Source organism: Sminthopsis crassicaudata, chromosome 2 (assembly GCF_048593235.1).
Source record: "Sminthopsis crassicaudata isolate SCR6 chromosome 2, ASM4859323v1, whole genome shotgun sequence".
Taxonomy (NCBI): Eukaryota; Metazoa; Chordata; class Mammalia; order Dasyuromorphia; family Dasyuridae; genus Sminthopsis; species Sminthopsis crassicaudata.
The window spans coordinates 559,365,850-559,389,480 of NC_133618.1; the positions used below are offsets into that span (position 1 = coordinate 559,365,850).

Consider the following 23,631-nt stretch of genomic DNA (forward strand, 5'->3'; position numbering starts at 1 on the left):
TTGGAGGATATATATATATATTTACCTTCATGGTATATATGTAGTGTTACCTATCCAACTCATTCTGGATGTGAGTAGGTTTTCAGAACTATAAGTCCTCTTGTCTCCTCTAATGCCTTGTGTTTATTTTTTCCTCTGCACCTCATTTATGTAGCATAATTACTATTCCTAAATTCTCCCCAATCTTTCTTTTTGAGTTACTTTATTGTTGATATCAATCTTAAAGAAATAGCATTCATTTCCTATATGCCTATGTTGAGTTACTTGAAATTGGTCTTTGATATTGGCTAATGTTAAATTTTCTGTTTAGTTCGGGTTTAGTTGATAGTTGATAGCTAAAAATCTGCAAGCTTGTTGAATGTTCATTTTTTTCTCATTCAATATTATAGATAATTTTGCTGGATGACATTTTTGGCCACAGGCCTAGTTCTTTTGATTATTGGTAGATATGATTCCAGAACCTGTGGTCTTTTATTGTTACTACTGATAAATCCTATAACAATTCTAATTGAAGTTCCAGAATATTTGAATTTTTTTTTTGCAAAATTTTCTCTTTATCTGGGGATTTCAAAATTTGGCAATAATGTTCATGTGTGTTTTCCACAAAGGATCTCTTTGAGGTGGTGATGGATGGATTTTTTTTTCTATTTCTACTTTACCCTCATGTTCTACCACTAAGATAATTTTCTTAGATTTTTTTTTTTTGCATTATTGTGTCAAAGTCCTTTATTGGTTACAACTTCCAGGAGTCCAGTTACTTCTATGTTTTCTTGATCTGTTCTCCACATCTGTCATTTTTCTTACAAGATTTCACATTCTATTCTAATTTTTCATTCTTTATAATCTGTTTTGTTATTTCTTGGTCTCTCATAGCTTCACTGGCTTCCTCTTACCCAATTATAATTTTCAAGAGTTATTTTCATCTTTGAGACTCTATATCTCATTTTCTAATTGGTTAACTTGTTTTTCATAATCTTAATTTTCTTGAATGATTTTTGTTTTTAGGTTGTTGTTGTTGTTTTAGTTTTTCCTTAATGACTCATTCTTTTTTGAGTTCTTCTATAAATTCTCTCTGGGCAGGGAGCCATTTCACTTTACTCTTTGGGGCAGAAGGTTTTTTTTTTTGTTTGTTTGTTTTGTTTTGTTTTTGTTTGTTTGTTTGTTTGTTTGTTTTTTACTTCAATGCCCTCATCTGAAGATAAACCCCAGTCATCCCTGGGAAATCCCAGGAAACAGTCCCTGTTTCCAAAATATGTTTCTATGGTTCTTTCTTCTTTGCTGATTCATTTTTTTAATAAGAAATATTATTCTAAAGGGATGGAAGGGGGATAAATGTTGCCTCTTGCTTCATCTCAGCTCTCATCTCTGACCAGAAACCCCAAAATAAGATGTCCCCATTCAAGCAAGTGACTGCAGCTAGCAATGTTCCTGCCCCACTGCTTCTGTACTCAATGGGTGATGGTTCCATTTTGCCCAGGGCCACTTCCCTGCAGCACAGCTGGTCCTGGCATTCCTAATCAACCAAGGTTCCCTCAAGTCTTTTCAGACTCAGATCTGGATTGCACAAACAGTTGGGGAGGCGAAAGTTTCTGTAGTTCTTACAGAGGTTCCAGCCATGCTCGGCCCATCCCTGAGCTCTTCACTTGAAGTTTCTAAGGAGTTAGCCCAGAAGTGTTTTCCCTTCACAGGACTTAATCCCCAGCCCCAGGTTCTTTCTTACAATCTTCTTAGGTTATTTCAGGAGGCTCCCAATTCTGCCCCAAGTCTTCTGGATTTTTCACCTGATGTGCAAATGTGTTCTATTTGTGGGGGAAATCTGGAGAGCTTTTAATTTATCAACCTACTTTACCATCTTCCCAGAATCCTCCCCAAATATCATGTTCTAAAATGCATCTTTAAAAAGTTAAAAGTCTTGAAAGTTCTTAAACATGTCTTAAAACAAGAACTATCCAAATAGAACAGAAAAACTTAATGTGTGTGCATATGTGTGTGTGTCTAAATCTCATGAATGCTTTGAATCTCTCCCAAGCATAATGTTTTTAGGTGATTAAAATAAAAATAAATAGGATTACAAATGAAAAAAATTATACTGAAGTAACTAAAACAGTTTTTAAAGTACATTACAGATGCCAAATTAAGAACCCTGAAGTAGAAGGCCTTCATTAGAATTATTAATTAAAGGCACAAACTTCAGGCAAGCAATTGTGGATTCATTACAATAATGCTAGCTAATGCCTATGGCAAAAAGGAAAATTAGCATATTTATTAATTACCCTAAATTTACATTGCTAAGAAATAATCCCTCTTTTATTTTTGACTAACAAGGTCCATTATGATTACCAGTGAATTAACAAATGCAGTTTAATTGGAATTATAGGTAACATTCATTTCATAAATCTCCATCTTACATATGGAACAAAACGGATAATCAAAGGTTACCTTGCAATTGTCTATGATCCAGTTATCAAAGTACCAGGAAAAAATAACAATCTACCTTTAGGGACTGAAGTTTAACAAAAGAATACAAGTTTACTAATTGTTCTTGCTAGTCTGGATTTAAAATTAGGGAAAACTGTCTACCAAAGTCTTCTTTAAATTACTCTGGATCCTTCAAGGCAATGCCAGTGGAAAACAACTTGGAAAGGCTTCATAAAAAGGTTTAATGGTGTCTTGCTACATTTGCTTTATTAAGAGTAGCATGGCTAAATTTGAAATTTCATTCCCTATAAGATGAGTTACTTTTGAACCACATTTACTAGATCACCAAAGGAGAAAGAATTTGCTGAAATGGAGGGAGTGCTAATACAAGTAAAATCACAAAGACCTGAAATATTAAACTGCTTTAAGTTTAAAGTTGTCTTCCCAAGTGAGACTATACTGTGGACACATTACTAAAATTAGACACAAAATAAATCAATTTCAGTAAGTTTTCCATGTATAATAACTGACTAGTCTGCTGCTTATTTTGTTAAATATTAACATATCTACCTTAAATATTTATTAGGCAGAGAAAGGTTTGAATTTGCATTTAACGAAGCAGAAATTGGGGCAGTTAGATTGTGCAGTGAATAGAGCAGCAGCCCTGAAGTCAGAAGGACCCAAGTTCAAATCTGATCTCAGACACTTAACACTTCCTACCTGTGTACCTCTAAGTAAGACACAACTCCAAATGCCTCAGCAAAAAGAAAAAAGAAAAAGAAAAAGAAGAAGCACAAATTAGAGAAGTAGGAGAATTTTTCTCTAAGGAAAAAATGTTTTTAAAACAGATTATAACCTTCCTTCATTGAAAATGACATAATGCAAATTAAAACAAGGGAAATGCTACTGCAAGAAAAAATTGTTTGCATTTTAATTTCTTGTTACCTCCAGTGGTAATAAACTTGGGAGAAATAACTTAAAAGTTTCAGCAAATGATAGGGGATAACATGATGCAGGGGAATTTGGCTTACAAGGTCCTGAGTTCAAATCTTGACTAAGCCAATTGCTATTGAGTAATTCACAAACTCTTCAGGCTTCAATTTCCTCATCTGCAAAAATAAAGGTGGGACTAGATGATTAAGATTCCTTCCAACTCAAAATTTATGATCCTATAATCTCATCCATAAAACAGAATATGAACAGTATAGTGGCCATATTATGGTATCATCACTTTAGACCAATCTCCACATTTCCTCAGTTGAGGAGACTGAGGTGCTAAGAATTTAAGTGATTTGCCCAAGTTCACTAACCTAGTATTAGAAATATATTCTTATAGTACTTCAAAGTCCTAATCAAGTGCTACTTCTTCTATGTGGCCTTCCCTGATGCTAACAATTAATTTCCTACACCTTGAATTTCTTCTAGTACTTTGTCCAGATTCCTCTTTTCCCCTGAGTATATTATTTGTCCTATACCTACTGGTGAATATATCTTTTCTTGCTTCAATTCTAAGTAGATGTCAATTTTCTGGAGAATGGGGAAAGTGCTTTTTTAACCTTTGATCACTCGAGGAGATTTACACAAACTGATGCTGAGTGAAGTAAACAGAATCTGAAGATCATTGTTCATACAATATTGTATCAATTTTGATAGACTTTGATCTTCTCAACAATGCAATGATCAAAGACAATTCTAAAAAACGCATGATGGAAAATGTTATCTATATCCAGAGAAAGAACTATGGAGTCTGAATGAAGATAGAAAAAAACAAAAAAATGAAAATAGTGTTTCATTCTTTTTTTGTTCTGATTTTACAAAGTGACTAAAATGTAGTGTTTAATCTTAATCTTACTCAAGTGAAGGACCTAAGATATGGAAGGAAACATGCATTTTTGGATATGAACAGTGTACATTTGTTTTGCTTTATTCCTTGTAATAAGCCTTTTCTCCCCATTCCACACCTCATCTTTAATCTGAAACAGAGGAAGTATCAATGTTGAAAGGAAGAAAAGAAGGAAGGAAAAAAAGAAAAGAATGAAAACTAGGAGGGAGAATATTTTGAAATATTCTTTTAATAATAAGAGTATGGAAGGAAGCTCTATAGGAAACACAAAAAAACAGGATAAGTTGTTCTTTTTTAAAGTAAGATTGAATTTATTATATGTTTTATTATAAAGTAAAAGACATGGGATAATTACATATAAAATCTTCTGTTTTATATATGGAAATGCTCATTATCTTGTTGTTTGTTAAATTCAAAATAAAATCTATACTAGGGAATTTCCTCTAAGTCTTTTGAAGAAAAATAAATAATAGGTAATTAATAAATACATGTTTGTTGTTTTTAATTAAGATTATAATTATGGGGGCAGCTAGGTGGCACAGTGGATAGAGCACCAGCCCTGAATTCAGGAGGACCGGATTTCAAAACTGGTCTCAGACACTTAACACTTCCTAGCTGTGTGACCCTGGGCAAGTCACTTAACCCCAGCGTCAAAAAAAAAAAAAAAAAAAAAAAAAAAAAAAAGATTATAATTATGGTAGATGGTAGCTGAGTGTTCAGCCAACCCAAGTTTAAATCTGGCCTCAGACACTTAACTAATTGTCTGACTCTAAGCAAGTTACTTAACCTCTATTTTTCTCTGTTTTCTCAATTGTAAAATAGGGATCATAATAGCACCTACCTCAAAGAGTTATTGTAAAGATCATTGAAATAAATTTTGTAAAAAGAACTTAGCACAATACTTGGCAGACAGCAGACAATATATAATACTTATTCTTTTAGCTCATCCCCATGCATAAATTACAATAAAAAGGAAACTTGACTAAGAAGTAATGATATGATATTGATGTGGGGAACCCTGATACTGTCCTGACTTGGGGGACCATGAGGTAAACACCTGTGAACTTCTTGAACTCTTCCTTGAGAAAGACCCACCTCAGAGAATCAAGATAAAAGTGATTTCATTCTGTTTATCTTGGTGGGACTATTCCTACTTAGCCTGAGTTGGAGATCTAGATTCCTTAGACTGCTATTGATGGGAAAATTGTCTCAACCTCTCCCAGTAAACTGTCCCATTTTACCGGAAATCTAGGCCTAGAGGTTGTAATCTCTTTCATTTGAAACTTCTATTCAATTTGAGAATTCCTTTTTGATTTCAGCACCCAGCCCCTAGCCAAGTTTCAAATTCCTTATAAAAAGGGGCAACTTGGTGCACTTCTTTGCAGCCAAAGCAGGAATTATGCCAAGGAACCTCTCTCTCTCTCCTTGGCACAGCTACCTTTGAGCACCCTCTGCCCACTGAGAAGGCATTCTCTTCTCAGTGTCAGACTCCATTTTCCTAACAGGCCTATGCCCTTCTTTAACTCTCTGTTGGGATTTCTCTGCTAGGAACTTTATCTCTCTTCCAAGATTCCTCTGCCAAACCTTTACTTTTCTGTTGGGACCCTGCCACTAAAGAAGTCAGTCTTCCTAGCAAAGGTTAGCTTTTCAGTTCCAACAATAAACTTCTTTTTTTTTTTTTGTCAGTCTAACTTTTCGGGTTCATAAATTCATTTACCAAGGACCTGCGCCAACCAGAAAGGGTTCCCACAACTCTCTGCCCTGCACTGAACCTCATCAATATGACAAGTAATTTTAAGTTACATTTTTTTAATAGCAGATGTTATCTCCTTACATTTACTGTCTCATAAATAGAGTTTATAACATTCAAAACATAACAATTTTATCATTTATATCTTCCAGCTCCTCATATTCTAAATAAAAGATAATTACTGTGTTTCTTGAAATTACCATTTGTAAAAACTTAGAGAAAGTATACTATGTTCACAGTAAGCAAGGCTCCATACACCTTGGTTAATATACTACAAGGTATACTACAGGCATTGAGTGAGATATAAAGAGAAAAGAATGTTCTTTTTCAAATCAATTTTTTTTATTACTTCTATCACTGTGGTTGAAAGGAAGACACATTATGTAAGTTTAGTTTCTCAGATATTTAGCAATAGGATTATTACATCTTCCCTCCTTTTAAGTAATGCCATACAAAATTGTGCAAATCTTTACAAAACCTTACAGGTGAATTTGAAAAAGACTCCATCCTTACTAGTAACAAGAAACAGTTTAAAGACATGGTTAAAGAGGCAGCTAGGTGGTACAGTGGATAGAGTCCCAGCCCTGAAGTCAGGAAGACCTAAATTCAAATTTTATCTCAGACAGTTCAAATCTTATCTCAGCCACTTAACAGTAACAGTAAATAAATAAATAAATAAATAAATAAATAGATAAATAAATAAATAAATAAATAAATAAATGAATGAATAAATGAATAAATAAATAAATAAATGAATGAATGAATGAATGAATAAATAAGTGAATAAATAGATAGATAGATAAATAAATAGATAAATAAATAAAGGCGTGGTTAAAAGAGGTTTTTTTTGTTTTAATGTTAAGCTTCTTAAACAAAATGTTATAGTTTTATAATATTGGAAGAGAGGACACTAAGAGGGAAGAATGAATAAGTTTTTTTCTTTAATTTGCCTTGCTACTCATAATTGCATACAGCCCTTTAGAAGAAGAATATGTCCTTTAATGGGTAGATCATTGGGTCTACAGTCAGGAAGAGCTAAGTTTTAATTCAACCTCAGACACTTACTGTGTGACCACAGGCAAATCACTTAAATTTTTTCTGCTTCAGTTTCCTCCACTGTATAAATCACATTATGGGGTTCAATGACTAAGATGCCACTGTCAGAATGAAAAAAAGGTATTTCAAAACTACATTTTGAAGAACACAAAAAGTGTTGCTTTTTATTTTATAGAGCAAAAAGTTTTGCTTTGTATTTTTCTTAACATACATATATCAATATATAAAAATTATCACATAAAATAATTGCAATTCTCCAAACTAGAATTCTATCACCAGCTTCAGTGTGAAGTTATTGGAGTACATACTTCACTCCTCAGTTCGGAGAGTTTCTATCTTAGTTAATTCACTTCAATGGGAAGCCATTCCTAAATGCCCTAGTTCCTAGAGCTCTCAGCACAAACGGATCTTGAATTTATTTATTTAAATAAATAGACAATGCCCAGTAGAACTTCAGCTTTTTATCAGAAGGTATTGTTGTTCTTCCTTTTGTTTTTATACCCTCAGCACCAAGGACAGTACCTTGACCTTAATAAATGGTGAATTATTTATATCCACTAAGGAAATCTTTACAAGAAACACAAAACACTTTCCATATTTGATAAATGCAACAAGTTCACAGAAGAGCCAAATTGATGCAAGGAATAGGGAAACTGTAGGCATCCTCAAGTCAGCACAAGCTGAGTTCAGATCCTGTCTCTGACAGACTGCCTGATTCTGAGCAAATCTTAAATTATTTCTCAGTAACCCAGACAACTCTAAGAATGGGTTGTAGAAGCATTGCAGTTTCACATTGGTAGAGGGAATTTCATCATGTTCTTACTTCCTCAGAGGAAGCTTAATCACTGATGAAATCAAAAATTTGAACAGAAAAAAAAAATAAAAACCAGTTTGCACAAGAACTGAATATCCATTTGAGAAAAGTTTATTTCACCAGTTTTTCTTCCAAGAATTTAAAAAATTAAATTAAAGCTTAAAATAAAATTAATTTTGAATTAAAATTAATTTGCAAACAATTAATTAACAAGACATGTGATTTCCATAACAATAAAAAAATGCAGCAAATAATACGAGAGGAGTAAAAACCAGCCAAACCAGTGGATTTCTTACAAAATGATGAGTAGGAATTCTAAACTTCTAGTTAAGGATACTAGAAACTAAAAAAAGAGACTTCATAAAATGTCATAAAACTACTCTTTTAAAATGGTGATGCATAATCACTTTACAATTATTCAAATATTTTCTAAAATGCGACCTTCTTCTAATCCATCTATTATCTACTTTGAGAGCACATGCATAAACCTGATTTCAAGTGATTACCAATGAAAGAAATCAGCCCCTAGCAGTAGCAAATATAACAATCTAGTTAAGGAATCAAATATCACTTTTAATTTTCTGAAAAGGTATAGTAACATAAATGTTTTGTTTTGTTTTAGGTCTTAAGAACTCATTCAATAATTCAAGAATATGTGATTTCGTGGTATGGATACTCTCTCCATAGATCACTCAATTTCTTTTCAGCTTACTAGATAGACTATTAAGAGTTCCTGCCAAGTGGATATCTTTAACATAGAGAAGAGCTAATCCAATTCCAATTGATCAATGATGGATAGAATTAGCTACACCCAGAAAAGGAACACTGGGAAATGAGTGTAAACTGTGACCATTTTTTTGTTTTTCTTCCCAGATTATTTTTACCTTCCGAATACAATTCTTCCTTTGCAACAACAACAAAATTCAGTTCTGCACGTATATATTGTACCTAGGATATACTATAAGATATTTAAAATGTATGGGAATGCCTGCCATCTAGGGGAGGGGGTGGAGGGAAGGAGGGGAAAAATTCAGAACAGAAGGGAGTACAAGGGATAATGTAAAAAAAAAAAAAAAAATTACCTATGCATATGTACTGTCAAAAAAAAAGTTATAATTATAAAATTAATTTAAAAAAATAAAATAAAATAAAGAGTTCCTCCCACTGAAAAGATCATCATTCTCTAAAAATATGTGATAAGTTAATTGGAATATAATTAGGCCATTCGGTCAACAAGCAATAATCTATTAAAAGTCTGTTACATGACAGGAATTGTCCTAAGGGCTAATAATATAAAAACAAAAATGAAATTATGTTCTTCAAAGAGCTTATGTTCTAGAGGAAATATAGAGATATAGATAGATGTGTGACCCTAGGCTAGTCACTTAACCCTGAATATTTTAGTTTCCTCATCTGTAAAATGATCTGGAGAAGGAAATGGCATATTCTCTAGTATCTTTGCCAAGAAAACCTCAGATGGGGTTAGGAAGAAGCAGACACAACTGAAAGGACTGAATAGCAATAATAAATGTTTATTGACCCACTCCCTGTGGTTTTGAATCAAAAGGTTTTTTTGATAGTAGCTTTTTACTACTAGGTAATAAATTATTTAACTATGGCTACCCCAGAAAAAAAAAGAAAAACACAAAAGTATCTTTAACATTTAGAGCAAGGACATTTGAATTTGTCTTATTTTAACTGATGGAGCAGTGGATTGAAATCTGGGTCTGAAGTCAGGCAGATGTGGATTCAAAACCAGCTTCAGAAACTTATTAGTTGGGTGATACTGGACAAGTCACTTAGTTTCTGTTTGCCTCAATTTCCTCATCTGTAAAATGAGGATAATAATAGTGTCTGCTTCACAAGGATGCTGTGAAGATCAAATAATATATATTACATACAATATATATTATAGATAGATAAATAGTACTTTGCAAACCTTAAAGTGTTACATAAATTCTAGTTGATTTTGGATTAAATTCAGAGGAATGACAGTCTTAATCACCAGTGTGATTTTTTTGGCAACTCCCTTTCCCTAGGTGAACCTCAGCATTCTTATCTGGAAAATAAAGATGTTGAGATGATCTTGAAAGTTCTTTCCAGTTCTAAAGCTAGAATTCTGTATTACTAATGTATTACTGTGGTCTACTCTGCAGACCTAATTTAAACTCCTCAAGTTCCTTTCTCCTCAACCTACAATTTCAAAGCTATCAACAATCTAACAACTCTTACAATCCTTTTTTTTTTTTTTCAAACTTATTCTAACCTCCTATTAAAATAAGGCATTTACAGAACCTGGAAACTAAGTGGATGCCCATCAATTAGAGAATGGCTGAATAAACTGTGGTATATGAATATTATGAAATATTATTGTTCTGTAAGAAATGACCAGAAGGCTGATTTCAGAAAGGCCTGGAGAGACTTGCATGAACTGATGCTGAGTGAAATGAGCAGAAACAGGAGATCATTATATACTTCAACAACAATACTCATGGCCCTCTTCAACAATGAGATGAACCAACTCAGTTCCAATAGAGCAGTAATGAACTGAACCAGCTATATCCAGCAAAAGAACTCTAAGAGATGACTATGAACCACTACATAGAATTCCCTCCCTCTATTTTTGTCCGCCTACATTTTTGATTTCCTTCACAGGCTAATTGTACACTATTTCAAAGGCTGATTCTTTTTGTACAGCAGAATAATTGTTTGGATATGTATAGATATATTGTATTTAACTTATACTTTAACATATTTAACATGTATCGGTCAACCTGCCATCTGGTGGAGGGGGTGGGGAGAAAGAGGGGAAAAGTTGAAACAAAAGGTTTTGCAATTGTCAATGCTGAAAATTTACCCATGCATATATCTTGTAAATAAAAAGCTATAATAAAAAATAAAATAAAATAAGGCATTTAAATTCCAGTGCTAACTATCAATTTACTTAATGACTCCAAAATTATTTAAATGTAGTTTTTCGATAAAGGGTATGGTAATATCTCCCCAGTAGTTCATTAAATACAAGGAAGTATTACAAAACCAAACTACATTTAGAGTTTCTTGATAGAATGCTAAATACTTTCTCTAATTACCTGAAATGCCAGCATTAAAGTAGAATGAATAAGATTGTTAGGAGAAAACACCCTTAGAACTCACAAAAAAGCTCTATAAGTTTGTTTAAGACAAATTAGTTTAGAAAAAGAAGTCAACTCTGTAGTTTTGATTCAAATAGCAGCTGGTACATGAACTAATTGCAGCTTTTCTCATGTTGGCTACCCTGGGATATATATACACAATGACATATTTTGAAAGGTGTTTATCCCAGGACTCAACCTCTCAGTTTAAATATTTGCATTTTACTTGAACCTTTCCTAATTGTTCATATCAAATTAAGAGAATCAGAAAAGTAAGTAAATTTAGAAACCTGTGGCATAAATGCAGAAAAGAGTTCCTGGAAACAAGAATAAATCCAAAGATTCACATAAATGAGAGATATTTGCGGAACAATTGTTCATGGCTCCAGTAGATATCTATGGGTTGTCTCGAGTAATAGTATCACACTCAAATAAAAACAGGGATCATTAACCCATACCTAAGGATCCCTGGGAGTCTCATGTTGACTTTCTATATTTTGTTTTATTTTATTTATTTTGTTAACTATGTTCTAAATTACATTTTATTCTGGTTTATTCTGGGAGTGTCATAGGCCATAAGAGGCAGTGCTTACACCTTTGTACTACAGGATACTAACCAAACATTCTTTTTACAGCACTAACCATAATTACCTTCAACTTTCCAATCCTTCCTTCTTTCCTGATCAATGTTCTTGTTTAAGATAATTAGTAAGCTTGTGTTTAATTAAATTATTACACTATGTATAAAGTAATGAAACATCTACAATTGAAAAGTATACAAGAATGATTACAATCATCTTAAAGTATCACAAAATAGTTGATTTAAACTTGAAGATTTCACTAGATCACCTAGTTATTAAAACAACTAAATTGACAAATACAGAAACTGGGACCCAAATAGTTTAAGTGATTTTTCCCAAGGTCACATTAATATTAAGTAACAAAGTTAGAATTTGAACTGAGGTTCTTGGGTTTCAAAGCCAATACTGTTTCTACCATATCATACTAGTGGATCTGAGGACCAGCTTTGGAATCAGGAAGACTGAAGTTCAAATCTTATCTCTAACTCATTGGTTATGTGAAATTTAGTTAAGTCACTTGCCTGCTCCAAGTTCCTGTCATTTCTCTGAAAAAATAAATTGCAGCTGAATTCCAAATTAGCAGCAAAGGAAGGAATTTATACACAAGGAGTCCCCCCATATTGTTAAAATCATACATCCATATATATCAAACTATGTTTTTAATTCAGTCTACTTACTTTGGTAACTGAATTCAAGACTACCTTCTTTAGCATTCCCTGTGCACAAGAGAATGTGTTGTGTGCTAGATAGAGAAAAAAAGGGAGATAAAGAACAAATAAAATAACTTCATATTACACAAATTAACAAAGGTATTGTAAGACTTCAAGTATCTTGAATCCAGTTATCCAATAATTTTATATATCTGGAAACATGAAAGAACAAAAAAATAAGCTCCTAAAACCATAAGATAAAGACAACAATAATACTCTGAGCAAAAGATAATATCATAAAATCTATCCAGCAAAACTTTTCTTAGGAGAAGTCTCTTGGGCCCTGACTGAGTCTATTTTCCCTCATTTTACATAGATTTCTACCTAACTTTATTTTCTGGTTTCTCAGGATACAGAAAAATAGAAAGGAAAGCAAGAATCTAGATAGACATTGAAGTTACAGATAAAAGCCAATGAGAAAACAGGAAAAAAAAAAGACACTTTTAAAAATAGACCAAAAACCCAACAATCTGATATCATTTAGAGTAGGAACAAACATTTCTACACGCTTCAATATCTTCCAAGGGCATTATAATAATAGACAGTAACATAACTGATTCTCAGAGATGACCCTGACTCATCAAAAAAAAGGTTAAAAATTGTTCAATATATTCTGTTTAAGGAGGCAAGAAAGTTTATTTTAAGAAAATTTCCATTCAAATTGGTTAAAATGTTTTAAAACATTAATGCTTAAAGGGAAAAACCATAAAGTATCTGGAAAAGAGCTCTTTAGAATGGATCCTTCTCTAAGGTTTGAGATATACAAGGTTTTATTATATAAAATGTGTATTGCTTTTACTATTGCCATACTTATTTTAAAAAGGTCCTACTAACTTCAAATTACAGTCATCATTTTAAAAATAATTGACACTGAATTATGCTTAGTAAAATAGTGCAATCCAGTTTTCCTCATAACAGATAATATTCACATTAAAATTGCTAGAATGTTTTGCCTATTTTACAATTTTCAGTCCTTTCTAAATCAGTTCTATACATAAATATAAAAATCAAAGTGCATTATTTTTCCTCCCTGCTTCTCCGTAATGCCATCATTAGCTTCTGAATGACTTTATTTGCAGATGTTTCTTTAGCTCAGATCACTTAATATAAAACACCCATCCTTCCCTCTCATTCTGATTTTTCTCTCCCAATGATGAGGTTCAACACAGGGCAGAGAGTTGTGGGAACTCCTTCTGCTTGGTGCAGGTCCTTCGTAAAAGAATTTATGAATCCGAAAAGTTAGACTGGCAAAAAGAAGTTTATTGGCACTGAGAAGTCAGCTTTTGCTAGGAGGTTGACTTCCTCAGTGGCAAAGTCCTGACAGAAAAGTAAAACTCTAGCAGAGAAATCCTGGCAAAGAGATAAACAAGAGTTAACACTGAGAAGAGAAGTTCCCTTGGCATGGCATGATTCCAGCTTTTGGGCCTCCACAAAGAAATGAACCAACAGAAATTTATTTTATCTTGGCTGGGAGCAGTTTGAGTTGAAATCAGACCAAAAATTTCTAATTGAATAGAAATTTTCCAATTGAATGAGTAGTCCTAGACTAAATTTCAACTCAATAGAGACTTAATCAGTAGTGAGTGTTATCAATGGGGGGTGTGCAGGCCTCCTCCATGATAACAGAATGAAACTCCTTATTTTGATTCCCTGGAGCTGGTCTTTCTTAGGGGAGAGATTTTCAGAGTTCAAGGAGAATTTTTCCCCTTCAAGGAGTTTCTCAAGTGTTTACCTCATGGTACCCCCCAAGTCAGGACAGTATCGGGGTTCCCCATCACCAACATGATTCATAAAGAAATGTGTATTTTAAAAAATGAATGTACATGTATAATCAGAAAAAAAAATAAAAAGAAAAAAGTAAAAATTAAAGGATTCAATTATATACACTTAAAAAAAATTCAGATCCAACAAAAAAGGGGGGGGGGGACAACTCCAACTCTCATTGCTAATTCATAAATCCATTTAGTTTCATTTTGCTTGACAAGTAATTTCAAAGGTTTGATATTTTGGGGAGTCCATGATTTGCCTCAACATATTTTTAATAGATATGTACTGCCAGAGAAACTGAGGTAAGATAGAGATTAGAGAGTATGTAATAATTTATCTGAAAGGGAGAGATTTACTGGGACCAAATGGATCCATGGTTTGGTCCCAGGGCTGAATGAAACTATCGTCTTCAAGAATCCAGCCAACAATGTGAGTTCTCAATGACATATATACACATGGCTCAGACTCAGGGGGTATACTGAGGCAGGGGTGGAGTCAGGGTGCTGAGGGAAAGAGACTTTGACAGAGTGGGGTGAGCCTCTGGAGAGTGGAATGACATAATGGGGGAGGCACGCTGAACATGGGGAGAGGCATCTTGATAAGATAGTCTCTGATATTCTGATAGCATGGGATGGGGAGAAGCATTCTGATATTCTAAAACATAAGATCTTTTATCCTTATCAAATATTCTGATAAAGAGGGAGAGGAGGTTTTGCAGGACTATTAAAAACTGAGGCAGAACAATTAGAAAAAATGAGTCAGGTCTGGGTCAGGATAATTAGGGAAACTGAGTCAGGACAATAAAAGAGAACGGTGGCATAACAGATAACATTGTGTAAAAAAAAACAAAAACAAAAAAGCCCCACACATATAAAATATATGGTTCTCAATCTTCTTACACAAACTTCCACAGTATATCCACCACATGAAATTTTTAAAACTTCACTATCACATGAGAGAATGGAATATATCTTTCACAGCCAGTGCAGGGCAATAACTAAACCACTAAGGTTCAGGTTCATTAATTCACTATAGGCCTAATAAGTTTGATATTTAAGTCACATGAACTATAGAAATATATAAATACATAATTATGCATCTATGTAATGTGTAAATATATTGTAAACATGTAAATAGGTACATATATGTACATACAGACAAAAGGATAAGAAGAAGGAAATAATCTTTTATTAAGTACCTACTATATACCAGGCATTGTGCTAAGTGCTTTATAAATAGTATATATTTCATCTTTACAACTTTGATAGGTGTCATTATTTTCCTCATTTATATAGTTAAGGATATTAAGGCAGACAGAGGTTAAGTGACTTGCCTGAGGTAATACATTAAGTGACTGAGGCTAGATTTGAAACTGGGTTTTCCAGAAGTCACTTAATTGCCTCTCACACATAGAATGAGATTTTGTAATCTCCTAGCATTATAACCTTATCACCAGTGCCTATTATAACAATCTATAATTTAGTTTTTGTTATTCAGTCATTTTAGTCACATCCAACTCTGTGTAACCCCATTTTGGGGTTTTCTTGGCAAACATAAAAATACATGGCAAAAATGGTTTGACAGTTCCTTCTCTAGTTCATTTTGCAGATGTGGAAACTGAGGCAAACAGGATTAAGTGATTTGCCCAGGATCACACAGAAGTGTCTAAGGCCATATTTGAACTAATTGAAGATAACTCCAAACCCTTCATCTTACTGCTTCACCTAGTTGCCTTTATGATTTAGTAGATAAATCTTTAGAGTATTTCCTAAGGAATAAACAATTTGTATGATTTACCCAAAATCAAGCATCTAAGAAATATTGGTTAGAATTTACACCTAGCTTTTCTAGATTCCAATTACAGTATTCTGTCAATTATATCACTTTGTCTTTGCTTTATATGTCTCTGTGTATACAGATACACACATACATTCATTCATTCATACATATATACATACATATATATATATATATATATATATATATATATACATACATATATATATATACATACATAAAAATACACACACACACACACACCTATTTTATGAGGTCCTAAATGGTGGTGTGTATTGGGCAGAAAGAAACAAGAACTGATAAAAATTATTCCCTGGGGCAAGAAGGAAGAAGGCTCTAATAATGAGATGAATTTAGTTTGGTGGTCTCACTTTCTGGAAGTAATCTAGTCAGAAATCCAAACTATGTCAAATCCCTGAGGCTAAATTCTCCCTATAAATTTACTTATAGCCCATCCCATGGCTACTGTGTTCCTTTGGATCAGTTCACCACTGGCACTCTGCCTCTCGATATCTTTCCCTTTACCCCTTCCCTATGCCATGTGGTATCTCCCCTAAGTCCACTATGTTTCCCAACCCCATTTCTCCTCCCTACAGCTAACTTCTTTGGGATGCTAAATCTCTTTCAGCTAAGGGCTTGCCCCATCCTCATGAGGAGTTTCTTTTCTTCTGGTAAGTGGCAAGTTCCACTAAGAGAATTGCACTTTCCATCATTAATTATTAAAACCACTTTCTATGCTCTCCCAACTTTATTTCATATTTTACGATTCCTAGTGTCTATTATATCCTTTCCTTTTGTTTGTAACCTATTCCCCTAAATAAATTTATCTTTTGCTAAAGAGAATGACCACTGTGAATTCTCCACATGATAAAACAACTTTTTGTGTCTGCCATTATCTGGTGTCTACCTCAGCAACATCATATTCTTATCCATAAGTGTATGTGCACATGCATGCACATGAATATATAAAAAGGCACTATACATATACAAAGCAGAGAGAAAAGCAGAATTCAAAGTGGAAATAGACGTTAAAAAATAAAATAAAAATGTGTTAAATCAATAAGGCTAATATGTACCTAGCAACTGAAAGCTATCAAGATCATTACATAACAAATTAGCCACAACATATATGCTACTGCACATAAGAGATAATGTGAGAAATTCTGCATTTCAACTATCACAAGTATCTGATATTAAAGGAGAGGAAATTGCTAAGAAAAAAATCTTGCATACTGATCTCTATGATTAGTAGGAGAGTTTGCACTACATCAGAGTAGGATTACTGTGTCTTTCCTCTATCAAAATGAATGTTTTATATTAATGGTCATAGTAAGAACCACCACAATATCAAACCAAGCTTACTCTAAATGAAGTAGGAATTTCTTTCTGTGTGACATACTGATTTTCGGAAAGGTACCAATTCTGGATAAACAGATTATTTGAATATAATAGTTTGCTCCAGGGAGACTTTAATCCCATAGCATTGTGGTAAATGACAGCAATGCAAGGTCCTCAAAAACAACAACAACAAACAAACAAACACAAAAATTCCACCCCTAAGAAAGATTTAGAGGCTTGAATAGCTCAATTGCAAGTGAAAAATTCAGTAAGACAATGAACTTGCTTCTGAGGCAGAGACTAATCATTTTGACTTAGATCTTAGCCACTTAGCATAATTGCTTTGAATCTGGAATACACACCCAAATCCTGGAAATCCACAGTGATGGGAAATAGTGTTGAACAAGAAAGAAAGAAAAACTAAATCTGCTACTACCCATAGCTAGAGGAAAAACAAAACAAAACAAAAAACCCCCAAGAGCTAATTTTCTGAAAGCATGGAACAAAGAGAGGCTATTGCCAATCCTAAAGACCATGACCCTAGCAAAAAACCCACAGTTGCACTTATTGAGAATACTGTAGCTAAAGAGGGCACAGTAACACCCAGCCAAGCCAGATTTCAGCTGGCCTTCAAGGGATGAATCTAGAGAATCCAGTAGATGAAGCCATACAATAGAGGTAGTTGGGCCTTGAGAAAAGCCAGTAGCAAAGCAGTCTGAGTAGCCTAGACCAACAGTTCTTTCCCTAATTCAATCCCTTCCCTCTTCCTTGCTTAAGACAACAATCAGAAATAGATTATATATGTGTGCAGTAATATAAAACATTTCCTTATGAGTCATTTTGCACAAAACTCAAAAAAAAATTTTTTTAAATGAAAGAAAGCCAAAACATCATGTTTCAGTCTGTATTCAATCAATATCAGCTCTTTCTCTCTAGGTTGATAGCATGCTTTATCACTAGTCCTTTAGGATTGCTTGGAGTATTGTATTGCTGAGAATGGTTGCATTGGTTGTGTTTGAACATAAATTTTTTAATTTTATATAATCAGAATTATCTATTTACATTTTGTAAAGCTTTCTATATTTTATTTGGTCCTAAATCAGTCCCTTATTCATAAATATGACAAATAAACTACCCTATGCTATCTTAATTTGCTTATGGTATCACCCTTTGTATATAAATCATGTACTTTATCTTTGTATACTATGTGAGATATAGGTCTATACCTACTTTCTGCTATACTGTTTTCCCAGCAGTTTTTACCATATACTGAATTTTTTTTCCTCAAAAGTTTGGATCTTTGGGTTTATCATGTAATAGCTTACAATAGTCATTTATACCAATATAATTTGTACTTAATCTATTCCACTGATTCACCATTCTATTTCTTAGCCAATATTAGAATGTTTGATAATCATGGCTTTATAATAATACAATTTGAGATCTGATATGGCTAGACCATTTTCTTTCAATATATTTTTATTGATTCTCTTGATATCCTTGATATTCCAGATGAATCTTGTAATTTTTTTATAAATCAATAAAATAACTTTTGATAGTTTGATAATTATGGAACTGAATCAATAGATAAATTTAGGTAGAATTTCATTTTTATTATATCAGCCTGATCTATTCATGAGCAATGTGAAAATGTTTTATAGTTGTATTCATAAAGTTCTTGAGTTTGCCTTGGCAGGGAGACATCCAACTATGTTATGTTATGTTATGTTGTTATGTTATGTTATGTTATATTATGTTATGTTATTTATTAAGTGGAATTTCTCTATTTCTTGTGGCTGGACTTTGTTGGCAATATATAGAAAAGCCGAAAATTTATGTGGGTTTCTTTTGCATTCTTCAATTTTACCAAAGGATGATAATAACTTAAAGTAGATTTTAGTTGATTTTCTAAGTATAATGTTATAGCATCTGCAAAGAATAATAGTCTTGTTTCCTCATTGACCATTCTAATTCCCTGTTTTTCTTTCCTTAGTGCTATAGCTAACATATACACTAAAATAGTAAATAACCGAAATTGTTAGATACCCTTGTTTTCTCCCTCAATGTTTTGGGAAGGCTTCTTGTTTATCCCCCATTATAGATAATGCTTGTTGATGGTTTTAGATAAATATTATTATTTTAAGATAAATTCCATTTGTTCCTCTTCTCTCCAATATTTTTAATAGGATTGGAGGCTGTATTTTGTTAAAGGTTTTTTCTGCATCTATTGAGATAATCATATGATTTTTTTTGATTTTGTAATGGATTTGGTCAATTATGCTGCTAATTTTCATAATATTGAACCAATCCTGAATTCCTGGTATGTATGTATGTATGTATATATATATATATATATATATATATATATATATATATATATATATATATATATATATATATATATATATATATATATATATATATCACTTGGTTATACTATAGGACTCTTGTGATATGTTGTGGTAATCTCTTTGCTAGTATTTTATTTAAAAATTTTGTACCAATATTCATTAGGGAATTTCCTCTATAATTTTTCCATTTTGGCTCTTTCTGATTTGGATATCAGCACCATATTTGTGTTGTAAAAGTAATTTAGTCGGATTCCTTCTTCACCTCTTTTTCCCAATAGTTTAAATAATATTGGGATAAATTGTTCTTTAAATGTTTTGTAGAATTCACTTGTGAATCTACCTAGTCCTAGGAATTTTTTCTTAGGAAGTTCATTAATGACTTGTTTAATTTATTTTAATTAGCAATGTTTGAAAATTCACTATTTCTTTTTTTTTTTAATTAAAGCTTTTTTTATTTTCAAAACATATGTATGGATAATTTTTCAACATTGATCCTTGCAAAACCTTGTGTTCCAATTTTTCCCTGCTCTTGCCCCACCCGTACCATAGATTGCATATAATTTAATATATGTTAAGCATGGTAAAATATATATGTTAAATCCAATATATACATACACATTTATACAATTATCTTGCTGCACAAGAAAAATCAGATCAAAAATAAAAAAATGAGAAAGAAAATAAAATGTAAGCAAACAACAACAACAAAAAATAAAAATACTGTGTTGTGATCCATACTTAGTTTCTACAGTCTTTTCTCTGGGTACAGATGGCTCTCTTCATCACAAGATCACTGGAACTGGCCTGAATCATCTCATTGTTGAAAAGAGTCATGTCCATTTTAGTTGATCATCATATAATGCTGTTGTTGCCATGTACAATCATCTCCTGGTTCTGCTCATTTCCTTTTAGCATCAGTTATCATAAGTCTCTCCAGGCCTCTCTGAAATCATCCTGATCATTTCCATAACATTCACAAACCCCAATTTATTCAGCCATTCTCCAAATGATGGGCATCCACTCAATTTCCAGTTTCTTGGCACTATAAAAAAGATTGCCACAAACTTTTTGTGTATATATATATTTCTTCTCCTCCTTTAAGATCTCTTTGAGATATAAGCCTAGTAGAAACACAGCTAGATCAAAAAATAGGAAAATTTTGATAGCCCTTTGGGCATAGTTTCAAATTGTCCTCCAGAATGGTTAGATCAGTTCACAATTCCACTAACAATGTATTTTTTTTATTCATTTTTCCAAATTATCCCCTCCCTCCCTCCACTCCCTCCCCCCATGGCAGGTAATCCCATACATTTTACATGTGTTACAATATAACCTAGATACAATATATGTGTGTAAATACCATTTTCTTCACTAACAATGTATTAATGTTCCAGTTTTCACGCAATCTCTCCAACATTCATCATTATCTTTTCCTGTTGTCTTAGCCAATCTGAGAGGTGTGTAGTTGTACTTCAGAGTTGTCTTAATTTGCATTTATCTGATCAATACTGATTTAGAGCATTTTTTCATATTATTAGAAATGATTTCAATTTCTTCATCTGAAAATTACCTCTTATTATCCTTTGATCATTTATTTATTAATTGAAGAATGGCTTAAATTCTTATAAATTTGAGTCAACTCTACATATTTTAGAAATGAGCTCTTTATCAGAACCTTTGAATATAAAAATGTTTTCCCAGTTTATTGTTTCCCTTCTAATCTTGTCTGCATTGGGGTTTTTTGTACAAAAACTTTTAAACTTAATATAATCAAAATTATCTATTTCGTGTTCAATAACGAACTCCAGTTCTTCTTTGGTCACAATTTCCTTCTTCCTCCACAGATCTAAGAAGTAAACTATTCTTTGTTCTTCTAATTTATTTATATCACTCTTTACATCTAAATCATAAACCCTTTTCAACCTTTTCTTGGTATATGACATTAGGTGTAGGTCAATACCTAGTTTCTGCCCAGTTTCCAATTTTCCTAGCAGTTTTTGTCAAATAGTGAATTCTTATCCCAAAAGCTGAGGTCTTTGGGTTTATCAAATATTAGATTACTATAGTCATTGCCTATTTTGTCCTGTGAATCTAATCTATTCCACTAATCAACTACTCTTGTTTCTTAGCCATTACCAAATGATTTTGATGACCACTGCTTTAAAATATAGTTTTAGGTCTAGCACAGCTAGGTCACCTTCATTGCCAATTTTTTTTTCACTAATTCCCTTGAAATTATTTACTTTTTCTTCTTCCAGATGAACTTTGTTATTATTTTTTTCAAGATTTGTAAAATAATTTCTTGAGAGTTTGATTGGTATGGTACTGAATAAGTAAATTAATTTAGATAGTATTGTCATTTTTATTATATTCACTCAGCCTATCCATGAGCATTTCATATTTTTCCAATCGATTAGATCTGATTTTATTTATGTGGAAAGTGTTTTGTAGTTGTCTTCATATAGTTCCTGACTTTGTCCTGGCAGATAGACTCCCAATATTTTATATTATCAACAGTTATTTTAAATGGAATTTCTCTTTGTATCTCTTGCTGTTGGACTTCATATAATTTATAAATACATATAATAATATATAATATATATATATACATGCTTATGATTTATGTAGATTTATTTTTTTTATCCTGCAACTTTGCTAAAGTTGTGAATTCTTTCTAGTAGTTTTTTAGTTGATTTTCTAGGATTCTCTAAGTACACCATCATATTATCTGCAAAAGAGTAATACTTTGGTTTCCTTATAGCCTACTTTAATTCCTTTAATCTCTTTTTCTTTTCTTATTGACAAAGTTAACATTTCTAATACAATATTGAATAGTAAATAGAATTGTTTCATGCCCAATCTTATTAGGAATGGTTCTAGTTTGTCCCTATCACATATTATGCTTGCTGATGGTTTTAAATTGATGCTACTGATCATTTTAAGGAAAAGTCCATTTATTCCTATACTTCCTAGTGTTTTTTAATAGGAATGTGTGTAGGATTTTATCAAATGCTTTTTTTTTTTGTATCTATTGGGATAATCATATGATTTTTGTTGGTTTGATTATTGATATAGTCAATTATACTAATAGTTTTCCTAATATTGAACCAGCCCTGAATTCCTGGTATAAATCCTACTTGGTCATAGTGTATTAACCTGGGGATTAATTCTTGTAATCTCTTTATAATATTTTATTTGAGATTTTTGCATCACTATTCATTAGGGAAATTGGTCTATAATTTTCTTTCTCTGTTTTCACACTACCTAGTTTCAGTTCAGGACCATATGTGTGTTATAAAAGGAATTTGCTAGGACTCCTTCTTTTTCTATTTTTTCAAATATTTTGCATAGTATTGGAATTAACTGTTCTTTAAATGTTTGGTAGAATTCATATGTAAATCCGTCTGGTCCTGAAGATTTTTTCTTAGAAAGATGATTAAGAGCTTGTTCTAATTCTTTTTTCTAAAATGGGACTGTTAGAGTAATTCAGTTCCTCTTCTGTTAATCTGGGAAATCAATATTTTTGTAGATATTCTTCCATTTCACTTAGATTGTCAAATTTATAGACACATAGTTGGGTAAAATAACTCCTAATTAGTACTCTAATTTTCTCTTCATTGGTGGAAAGTTCTCCCTTTTCATTTTTGAAACTAACAAGTTGATTTTCTTCTTTCCTTTTTCTAATCAAATTAAGTAAAGATTTATCTATTTTATTGATTTTTTCATAAAGCCAATTCTTAGTTTTATTTATTAATTCAATAATTTTCTTAGAAAGTCCTCCATTTCAGTAAATATCTTTTCCCCCCTGAAACATTATATTCAATTTTGTTAATTCTTGGTTGTAATCTTCACTCCTTTGCCTTCTAATATATCGTATTCTAAGCCCTTGTTTTTTCCCATAGAAGTTGCCAGACATTGAGTAATCTCACTATAGCTGAATGATATTTAAATGATTTCTTTTTTTGGTGATGTGCTCGGAATGGAGTTGCTAGGTGAGACCTTACTAGACTGCATAAATTGTTCACTTGCTTAGGAGGTTACCGATTTATAGGAGGGTAGAGCCTTTCTGGAG

General features: G+C 32.4%; 1 protein-coding gene across 5 annotated transcripts in view; it reads right to left on the reverse strand.

Moving 5' to 3' along the window:
• MCTP2 (multiple C2 and transmembrane domain containing 2) overlaps window positions 1-23,631 on the reverse strand; it is a 260,840-nt gene that overhangs the window by 226,221 nt on the left and 10,988 nt on the right. Inside the window, exon 2 of one of the 5 annotated variants that reach the window (XM_074295061.1) lies at window positions 12,274-12,338. The exons of the other annotated variants lie outside the window; for them this stretch is intronic. The gene's annotated coding sequence lies outside the window, so the exon portion shown is untranslated. The remainder of the gene's footprint in view (window positions 1-12,273; window positions 12,339-23,631) is intronic. 5 annotated transcript variants of the gene reach the window in all.